Source organism: Oncorhynchus keta, chromosome 28 (genome assembly GCF_023373465.1).
Source record: "Oncorhynchus keta strain PuntledgeMale-10-30-2019 chromosome 28, Oket_V2, whole genome shotgun sequence".
Lineage (NCBI taxonomy): Eukaryota > Metazoa > Chordata > Actinopteri > Salmoniformes > Salmonidae > Oncorhynchus > Oncorhynchus keta.
In genome coordinates, this window is record NC_068448.1 from 18,931,306 (window position 1) to 18,943,805 (window position 12,500).

General features: G+C 27.1%; 1 pseudogene; it reads left to right on the plus strand.

Moving 5' to 3' along the window:
* Nucleotides 1-12,500, plus strand: part of LOC118380495 (membrane-associated guanylate kinase, WW and PDZ domain-containing protein 3-like) — a 311,983-nt pseudogene that overhangs the window by 208,976 nt on the left and 90,507 nt on the right.

Genomic DNA, 12,500 nt, shown 5'->3' on the forward strand with positions numbered 1-12,500 from the left:
AATAATAAATATGTAATAATAATAATAATAATAATAATAATAATAATAATAATATATAATAATAATAATAATAATATATTTCTCTGTCTCTCTAAAAAATCTCTCTCTCTCTTCTCTATCTTTATTCTAATCTCCTAATAAAATATCTTTCTCTTTCTTATCCTAATAATAATCTAAATAATAATAATAATAATAATAATAATATTAATAATAATAATAATAATAATATGTCTGTTAAATTAATATCATCTCTAATAATCCCTCTCTAATCCCTCTCTCTCTCTAATCTCCCCTCCATCTAATATAATAAAATGAATCTTCCTCTCATATGGTCTTCATCTCTCTCTCCCCCTCTGTCTCTCTAATCATCATCATATCTCTCTCATCTCGCGGAGATAATAATAATCCCTTAATAATATGTAATGTCTAATAATAATATTTCTCCCCCTAATAATAATCTCTCTTCTCTCTCTAATATGGCTCTCTCTCTCTGTAATAGTCTCTCCTCCCCTCTAATCTGTCTCTCTCCTCTTCTCCTCTCTAATAATCTCTGTCTCTCTCCCTATCTCTCCCCCTCCTGTCTCTCTCCTCTCTCTCTCTCTAAATCTCTCTCTCTCTCTCTCTCTCTCCTGTAAAGAGAAAATCTCTCTCTCTCTCTCTCTGTCTCTCAATATATCCTTAATAATAATGTCTCTAAATATTTATATTTCATGGGTGTACATGTAATTAACGTCGCTAATGCATATGCTAATATAATAAAGTAAATATATAATAAAAATGAACATGTGAATATTACTGTAATAATTTAAAAGTTAATAATTAATAATAAATCTAATAATAATAATAATAATAATAAATGCGTAATAATAATAATATGTAATAAGTAATAATAATAATAATATATCTAATAATAATAATAATAATAATAATAATAATGTCTTTAATGTCTCTAATAATCCTCTGTCTGTCCTGCTCTCTAATAATCTCTCTCCCTTTAATCCCCCTAATAATAATAATGTTAATATTTTTAATATCCTGTGTGTGTAATATCCTCATATACTAACCAGGCCAAGTAAAATAATAATAATAATCTGTAAGTAATAGTATGGAATCTAATCTCTGTCTAATCTCTCTTCTCTCTCTCTGTGTGGTGTAAAGGCTGTCCTCTCTATAATCTCTCTCCCTAATAATAATAATAATAATAATATTAATATAATAATAATAATGTGTCTGTCTCTCTAATAATAATGCTCTTAATAATAAATAATTTTGTAATGTAATGACTGAGATGTCTAATAATACATATATATATGCTGTGTAATAATAATAATATGTAATAATAATAATAATATGTAATATGTAATGCATATGTTATGTAATAAATAATATCTCCGTAAATGTGTTGTAATGGTGTGTTTCATATGTACAGGCTAATAATCTAATAAGGATATTTGTGTATATAATAATAATAATCTCCCTAAATAGTATATCTTAATCTGTCTAATAATGTAATAATAGTAATATCTATCCGCGATATATTTCCATAATATATAATAATAATAATAAAATAATAATATAAATTTTAATAAAAATAATAATATCTCTTTTATTCTGTAATAATAATAATAATAATTCCTATGTTTGGTTAATAATAATTAATATCTATCTTTGTAATAATATACATCTGTCTAATAATAATAATGTAATATTATTTTAATGGGCTATATAATAATAATAATGTCTAATAATATTAATAATATCTAATAATAATAATAATGGTGACAATAATATAATAAAAATAATAATAATAATAATAATAATAATAATAATAATATAATTTGTAATATAATAATAATATAATAATAATAATAATCTAATAATAATATAATAATAATAATAATAATAATAATAATATGTAATAATAATAATAATAATAATAATAATAATAATAATAATAATAATATAATAATAATATTTAATATTAATAATAATAATAATAATAATAATAATAACTGATAATATTAATAATATCTTGGTTGAATGAAAATAAAGCTTTGGAGTATAATAATAATAATATATGTTTAAATAATTATAATAATAATAATAATATGGAAGCGCTTTCTGAATATTAATAATAATCTGTCTCTGTAATCTGTTTCTAATGATAATAGTAATAATAATAATAGTATAATAAAATGAATAATAATATTAATAATAATGTAATAATAATATACAATGAATAGGTAAAAAATAATATGTAATAATAATACTATGTAATTAATAATAATATAATACTATAATATATCAATACTATAATATATAATACTATATCTCCTAATATATCTCTCTCTCTCTATTCTATAAATGATTTATTTTAATATCTCTAATGTAAATTAGTCTCTCTCTCTCTATATCCATATGAAATGAATTGTAATGTATAATAATAGGTGAATCGCTCAATCTATTAATGTAAATATTATATCCAATATTAATTTCTTAATCCAATAATATAATAAGTTATTTTTATGTTTTTTTTCACCTTTATTTAACCAAAATAATATCTGTCAAGTGTGATAATCATAATAATATCGATGGCATCAATAATAATATATAATGTGAATATGTAATAATACATAATAATAATAATAATAATTAACAATCAATAATAATAATGTAATAATAATAATAATAAAATGTAATAATAATAATAATAATATCATGTAATATTGCAGATTAACATAATAATAATAATAATAATATGTAATAATAATAATAATAATAATATTAATAAATAATATATGGAAATGTAATAATAATAATATCTATAAACCCTAATAATCTGGCTAGCTATCTAATAATAATGTATATAATAATGGCCTAAATAATAAATATTTGTAGTTATAATGGTAATGTGTAATAATAATAATAATAATAATATAATAATAATAATAATAATAATAATAATAATAATAATAATAATAATAATAATAATAATAATAATAATAATAATAATATATAATATAATAATAATATGTAATAATATAATAATAATAATAATAATAAATAATAATATAATAATATATATTAATGTATAAAAAATCTTGCATAATATGGTTTTGTTGAATAATAGTAATATGTAATAATAATTCTATCAAATATATGTAATAATTAATAATAATAATAATATATCTCTCTATTAAAATGTAATAATAATGTAATATGTAATAATATAATAATAATAATAATAATAATAATAATAGTAATAAAATAATATATAATATATAATAATAATAATAATAATAATAATAATGTAATATGTAATAATAATAATATAATAATATGTAATATATATAATAATAATAATAATAATAATAATAATAATAATAATAATAATAATAATAATAATAATAATAATAATAATAATAATAATAATTCTCTAATAAAAATGTCTCTTCTAATAATAATAATAATATATATCTTAATAATAATAATAATAATAATCTGTGTCTAATAATAATATGCTCTAGGTAGCATTAATAATATATAATAATAATAATATATTTAAATAATACTAATATATAATATCCTTATATAAATATTTATATATGTAATAATAATAATATATATAATAATAATAATAATAATATGTATGTAATAATAATAATAATAATATAAATAATAATAATAATAATAATAATAAAAATAATAATAATAATAAACCATAATAATAACCTTAATATGCTAATATCCCCTAATAATGTCTTCTTGGCTATCCCTAATAATAATAATAATAATAATTAATAATAATAGTAATAATAATTCTCTCTGACTGATAGTATAATAATATTTCTAATAATCTTTCTAATAATAATAATAATAAGTAATCTTAATAATAATAATAATAATAATATAATAATAATAAAATAATATTTCTAATATGGCAATCCTCGCTCTCTCTCTTTAAGATCTCCTTTCCCTCTCATCATAATAATATATAATAATATGTTTCTCTTAATATTTATATTGGTAATAATATATAATGCCCTGCGCGTGCTGTCTTTCTCTCTCTCTTAAGATCTATCTTGTCTCTTATCTCTATATAATAATCTTTAATAATATATAATAATTTCTCTCTCTGTTCTCTTGTCTAATCTCTCTCTATGTGTAGTGTGTGTAATCTATCGTCATTTCTCTCTCTTTCTCTATATTAATTTATCTCTCTAATGTAGGGGCTCCCCAGTATCTCTCAGCTGAATAATAATAATCTCTCTATTCTCTGTTAATAATAATATATAATAATAATAATAATAATTTCCTAATAAATAATAATAATAATAATAATAATAATAATCTTAATAATAATAATAATAATAATAATCAATAATTCTCTGGAATAATCTCGTAATAATCAATAATAATAATAATAAGCCCACCCCTCCAGTCTAATAATAATAATCTAATCTTATAATAATAATAATATAATAATAATCTTTAATCTCTCTCTTAATCTTTCCCTTTTTCTCTCTAATAATCTCCTCTAATTTAATTCTAATTTCTCTCTTTTCTCTTTGTAATAATAATAATCTCTCTCCTTAATAATAATCTCGTAATATGTAATAATAATAATAATAATAATAATAATAATAATAATATAATATTAATCTGTATATGTAAATAAAATCTCTCGTAATAATAATAATATAATAATAATAATATCTGTCTATAATATAATAATAATAATAATAGTAATAATATGTAATAATATGTAATAATAATAAAATAATAATAATAATAATCTAATAATAATATCTAATAATAAAATAATAATCTAATAATAATAATATGTAATAATAATAATAATATCTCTGTAATAATAATAATAATAATAATAATAATAATAATAATAATAATAATAATAATATCTATAATAATAATAATAATAATAATAATAAATAATAATAATAATAATAATAATAATAATAATAATAATATAATAATAATAATATAATAATAATAATAATAATAATAATAATAATAATAATAATATGTATATGTGTAATATCTTTTAATAATAATAATAATAATAATATCTAATATTTCAATAATATGCTTTAATAATAATAATATCTAATAATAATATATATAGTAATGATGTAATATTATTAATATGTATTATTTTCATAATCTATTTGTTATCTGTAATATTTTCTTTCCTACCATTCTATTTTACATGGAAAAGTAATTTTATATCTGTAATATTATCCTAATCAAATCCTAATCTGTAAAAATATGTGAATTAGTTAAAAATAATTGTAAATAATACTGCCTAATATAATGAATCTCTAAATATATCCAATATTATCCTAATAATATGGTTTAATTGAACAATAAATCTCTCTGTCTTCTCTCCTCTCTGTAATAATATAATAATATAATAATACAAAATAACAAATAACAGTCAACACATAAATCTTAATAAATCTTTCTCTTTATGGAAACAATTTCTCTCTCAAAACTACACTTTCACAATGTTTCTGCTGTCTCTCTTCTCTCTGTTTCTCTCAGTTTACTCTTTCTCTCTCTGTCTCTCTTTCCTCTCTTTATCTCCTCTTTCTCTCTCTTTCTCTGCTCTCTTCTTCACTATTATTATTATATTATTTTTATTACAGTGTGTCATGTTAAATATACACTAACTATCATGTGTATATATATGCCAATTTAACAATCTGTAATTAATAATAATAATATATATCTAGTCATTGGACTTTTATCACCTATCCTGTCATTCTGTTATTATGAGTCACAATAACGTATTCTATTAATTAGTTCCACTTCCATTGCCTATTGTCTCTCTCTTCTGTCTCTCTTTCTCTGTCTCTCTCTCTTTTGTCTTCTCTCTTTCTCTCTTACCTGTCTTTGTGTCTCTCTCTCTTTCTGTCTCTCTCAGTCTCTCTCTTTTCTTCTTCTCTGACTCTCTTTCTCTGTAACCTTCTCTCTCTCTTCTCTCTACAGGGTGTCTCTCTCTCTCTGTCTCTCTCTCGTTCTCTCTCTCTCTGTTCTCTCTCTCTCTCTGTCTCTACACTCACACTCTCTGTCTCTAATCCACAGAATAATAATGTCTCTAATAATAATAATAATAATAAATATAATAATAATAATAATAATAATAATAATGTAATAGGTAATGCCGTCTTTGGATGTCTCTTAAATGTATGTCCTCTCTCTGAGGTCATGTCCCATAATGTGTTATCTCTGTATGTAATAATGTCCTGTAATAAATTCCCAATAATACCCTCAATAATGGAATAATAATCCCCCCTTTACAATTGGCTATATATAATGTCTCCCTCTAATCTCCTAATCTCTCTAATAATAATCTATGTATCTGAGATAATAATAATAATAATAATAATAATAATAATCTAATAATAATAATAATACACTAATCCCCACTAATCAATAATAATAATAATATAATAATAATAATCTCTATAATTCCCCCTAATAATATGTAATAATATTAGAATAATAATAATAATAATAATAATAATATGTAATAATTAATCCGTAATAATAATAATAATAATATGTATTGAAATAATATGATAATATGATATTATATGTAATAATAATAGTAATATAATAATAATAATAATATGTAATATGTATGTGATAATAATAATAATATGTAATAATAATAATAATAATAATAAACGTAATGTAAATTAATAATAATAATGTAAATGTAATAATGTATGTAATAATAATAATGTAATATATGTAATAATATAATAATATGTAATAATAATATATATAATATGTAATAATGTAATATATATATATAATATGTAATAATGTGTAATAATGTAATGATAAATGTGTCTAATAATAATAATAATAATAATAATAATAATAATAATAATAATAATAATAATAATAATAATAATAATAATGTAATAATAAATAATAATAATATATAATAATAATAATAATAATAATAATAATAATCTCGTAAATAATAATAATAATGTGATAATAATAATAATAATAATAATAATAATAGAATAATAATAGTTCTTTCAAAATTGGACTCTTGTTTTCTCTCTGTCTTTATGGATCTGTGTGTCTGGGTGTATGTATCTCTATCTCTGTCTCTCTATAACTCTCTCTCTCTCTCTGTCTCTATAATAAATTCTCTCTCTCTGTCTCTCTCTCTCTCTTCTGCTATCTCCATCTGCCTCTCTCTTGCCTGTCTCTATAATCGTCGTCTGTAACTCTCCTGGCATCTCTTCTCTCTCTCTCTCCCTCTCTCCCTCTCTATAACTCTTCTTGCTCTGTCCTCTACTCTCTCTCTCTGTCCTATAACTGTAATCTCTCTCCCTCCATCTCATCTCTCTCTCCTCTCTATCTTAATTATATCTCTCTGTATCTCCCTCACTTCATCTCACAATCCCCTCCCATATTAATGTCTCTCTAATAATATGCGTCTCTCTAATCCTAATGTGTCTGTGTATCATAATGTGTATGTGTGTGTTAATGACTTGTAATATGTGTGTGTATATGTGTGTGTATAAATTCGGCATGCCTATGTGCCCCCTCAGATGAAGGAAATGGAAAACATTCCTGGTTAATGCTCGTCTGTACCTGGCGTCTCATAATATCTTTGGTCCCCCTCTCAGCCATGCAGGTGGGTGAATGACACACACTGTGATCCAGTCTCAATGCACCACATACGTGTGTCAACACACCTTCCATATGTGTCTAATCCTGTGTGTAACTGTAAACCATATAATGTCTCTCTCTATCTGTCCCCCTCTCTCTTTCTCTTTAAATGATCACCCTCTCTCTCCATCTGATCTTTGTTCCCCCTGTCTCTGTCTCTCTCTCACCAGGTCCATCTCTCTTCTGTCTCCCTCTCTCTCTCTCTCTGTTCCTGTCTCTCTGTCTCTCTCTCTCACTCTCTCCTGTGTCTCTCTGTCTCTCTCTCTCTCTCTCCCTGTTCCTCTTCTCTCTTCTCTCTGTCCTTTCCTAACTGTCTCTCTCTCTCCTTACTCTCTCCAGGGCTCTCTGCCCTGTCGGTCTAACTGCTGCAGGGCTATCCAATCCCTATAACTCTCTAAGTTGGAGGTAATCTATAACTCTCTAGTCTCTGTCTCCAAAAATAAAAATAATAAATAAAAAAAATCCTCTATAACCCTGTTCCTGGAGAAAATCCTTAACCTCTCTGCTCTATAGCTCTGTTCCTGGATGTATCTAAAAGGGCTCATATATGTTCCTGGAATAATCATGTGACCCAATATATATTATAGCCCCTGTTCCTGGAGTATCCTTACACCAGGGCTCTCAACCTGTTCCTGGGTAATCCTTCATAGGGCTCTCCAACCCTGTTCTGGAATATCCTTACACCGTAATCTCCAGCCCTGTTCCTATATCCTTGCACCAGGGCTTTAACCCTGTTATGGATATATCCCTATACACCAGGCTCTCCAACCCTGTTCCTGGGTATCCTTACACCAGGCTTTCCAGCCCTGTTCCTGGATGGATTCATCGCATCATCGCCATCGCATCATCGCATCATCGCATCGAAATCATATCGCATCATCATCATCATCCGCATCATCATCATCGCATCATCGCATCATCATCATCGTGATATATCCGTATCATCGCATCGCATCATAATAATAATATAATATAATAATAATAATAATAATAGCATGCGTAATAATAGCAATGCCTCATAATAATAATAATAATAATAATAATATCGCGATATCATATATGGTAATATATAATAGCACTCATCAATATATAATAATAATAATATGTATATAATAATATCGTCTCTAATAATAATATATGGGCATCATAATAATAATAATAATATAATAATATAATAATAATAATAATAATAATAATCATCATCAATAATAATAATAATAATAATAATAATAATAATAATAATAATAATAATAATAATAATAATAATAATAATAATAATAATATGTATAATAATAATAATAATAATAATATAATAATAATAATAATCATAATAATAATATAATAATAATAATAATAATAATAATAATAATAATAATAATAATATATATCATAATCATATGTTTAATAATCATTTGAATATCATCGGTTGTGATATAATATGTAATATGTAATAATAATAATAATCATAATAATAATAATAATAATATAATAATAATAATAATCATCGTAATAATATCATCGTAATAATCATAATAATAATAATCATAATCATCATCATCGTATCATCGCATCATAATCATCATCATCATCATCATCATCATCATCATCATCATCGTCCGCATCATCATCCGCCGCATCATCATCACTTTATCATCATCATCATCATCATCAGCATCATCATCATCATCATATCATCAGCATCATCGGCATCATCATCGCATCATCATCATCACGCGTATCCGCATCATCATCGCATCATCCGCATCATAAATCATCATCATCATCGTATCATCATAATAATAATAATCATAATATCAATAATAATAATAATAATCATAATCGCATCATAATCTATCACATCGCATCATCATCATATAATAATAATAATAATAATAATAATAATATCATCATAATAATCATCATCATCATCGCATCATCGCATCATCATCGCATCATCGCATCATCATGTATCAATAATAATATCATAATAATAATAATCGCAATAATATGTAATAATAATAATAATATCATCATAATAATCATAATAATATCATCGCATCATCAATCATATGTAATCATCATATCATAATATCGCATGTCAATCATCTCTATCATCAATCTCTCTCTCTAATCCTTCTCTCATCTCTCTCTCTGTCCTCTCTCCCTTTCTCTCTCTCTCTCTCTCTCTCTCTCTCTCTCTCTCTCTCTCTGTCATCCCTTTCTCTCTCCCCTCTCTCCTCTCCTGTTCTTTGCTGTGTGTAACAGTCTAAAGCCTACAGTCAGTCTGTCCAGGGAAGCCGCAGAGAGAGATGCATGGATCTCTGAGACTCGGCTCATCATCCATCATCATCCATCATCATCATCCACATCGCATCATCCTCCACATCCATCGCCGCCATCATCATCGCCGCCCGGTATCATCATCATCATCTCCGCCCAGTATCACGCATCGCCATCGGTATCATCGCATCGCCGCCCGGTATCCGCATCGCCGCCCGCCTTGTATCCGCATCATCGCCGCCCGGTATCCGCATCGCCGCCCGGTATCATCATCACCACCCGCCTCCACCGCTCACCATGCAGCCTCCACATGCTCACCCTGCAGCCTCCACACGCTCACCACCCTTCCCCTTCCCCCTGTCTTTCTCTCCCTCCTGTGATATGGCCACAGAGTACAAGGACAAGGCTGGACAGGAGTGGAGGAAGGCTGTACCCAGCTATAACCAGTCCAGTAGTGGGGCTGTGGACTTCCGGACCTGGAGCACCTTACCACGTGACGAGAGCCAGGAACCGCTGCCCAAGACCTGGGAGATGGCCTACACAGAGACTGGCATGGTTTACTTCATAGAGTAAGTGTTGGACTTCTGGTTCTCTACTCCAGTACAGTGCCAGCGTGGTGTTGGGGATGCTAGAAGTGGCGAGAGGTAGTTTTGAAAAAGAGCATTGAGATTTGTTTGTTCAGAGAATAGTTTGTTCCACTCTAAAGTCTGTGTTACACTGTTACATACAGTATCCTACTTGTTTCTCTGCGGCTCAGACGTACAGTAGCAGTACAGTACATGGAGAAGTTAACAATATTATTATTATTGTTATTATAATTATGGATTTGTGAAATTATTCATTATTTTGTTTTCCTGTGTTTGATGTGATGGTCACTTGGCAGGCTAAAAGCATCATCATCGCATATCAAATCATCATATGTAAAAATCATCGGCAAAATGTTTCATGTCATCAATAGAGCAAAAATATCATCATTTTTCAATGTAATAAAAATAAATAATCGCAAAAATAATCATCAAATGTTTTGATAATCGCAAAAATGTTTTAAATAATAAAAATAATCATCATCATAAAAAATCGTCAAAATGTTTTAAATCATCATCAAAAATGTTTATCGCATCGGCAGAAAATGTTTCAATCATCATCATCGCAAAAATCATCGAAAATCGGCAAAAAGTAATGGGCAAAAATCATCAAAATCATAAAATAATCATCATAAAAATCATCATAAATCATCAAAATCATCAAATGTTTTGAAATATCAGGCAAAAATGTTTCCATGGGCAAAAATGTTCATCAAAAATGTTTTATCGAAAGTAAAAATCGCAAAATGTCAAAATCAATCAAATAGGGCAAAAATGTGGGCAAAAATGGCAAAATCCACCTCTTCCACCTCCAAATGTCCTCCTCCTCCTCCACTCTCCTTTCCCTCTCCCTTCCCTCTTCCTCTCCCTCCACCTCCACTCCCTGTATGAACCCTTTCCCTCTTCCTTTCCTTTCCTCTCTCCCTCTCCCTCTCCCTCTCCCTCTCCCTCTCCCTCTCCTTTCCTTTCCCACCCCTCCATTGCTTATCAGTCCAGTCTGTTTGTGTGGCTCCACACAGCCTACAGGGAGACCCAGGTGATGTAGCCTGCCTAAAATCAATTAGCCCATTCTCACTTCTGGGAACAATTAATCAAAGGCAAATGCGTCACGCCATAATCTCTGTGTTCGGCTCTACCTTTCATCATCCTTTCCCATCTCACCTCCTCCATCCACCTCCATTCCACCTCCAAATATATGTATAATTAGCAGTGTTCTTTCTTATCTTTCTTACAGTCTTTTAGCGAATTGTCATACATTCTAGCGTATGTGTGGTCAGGGATCGCACCCAACTGCCCTGGTTACATGCGCCATGTCTAGCAACTGAGCTATCAGATCATCACCATCATCATCATCTGCATCATCATCATCATCATACGTCATCATCATCATCATCCCTACATCATCATCGTCCTATGTCCCATCTTAGTCCCTATCATCGCATCCATAATTAGCATCATCGTCCCTCATCATCCGTCGTATCATCATCATCATCATCGTCATCATCATCATCATCGGTCTACATATCATCATCATCATTCGGTATCGGACAGTGTTCTTTTCTTATCTTTCCGACTCCGTTGTCCATATAAAATAAGCGTATCAGAGAGCCAAAGGCGTAATTACCTTTACATCATCATCATCATCATCGCTCATCATCATCATCATCGTCATCATCATCCTCCACATCATCACATCATCATCATCGCTCCATCATCATCATCATCATCCTCCATCATCATCATCATCATCATCATTCATCATCATCGTCATCATCATCGCATCATCATCATCATCATCATCATCATCATCATCATCATCATCGTCATCATCATCATCATCGCATCATCATCATCATCATCATCGTCATCATCATCATCATCATCATCATCATCGCATCATCATCATCATCATCA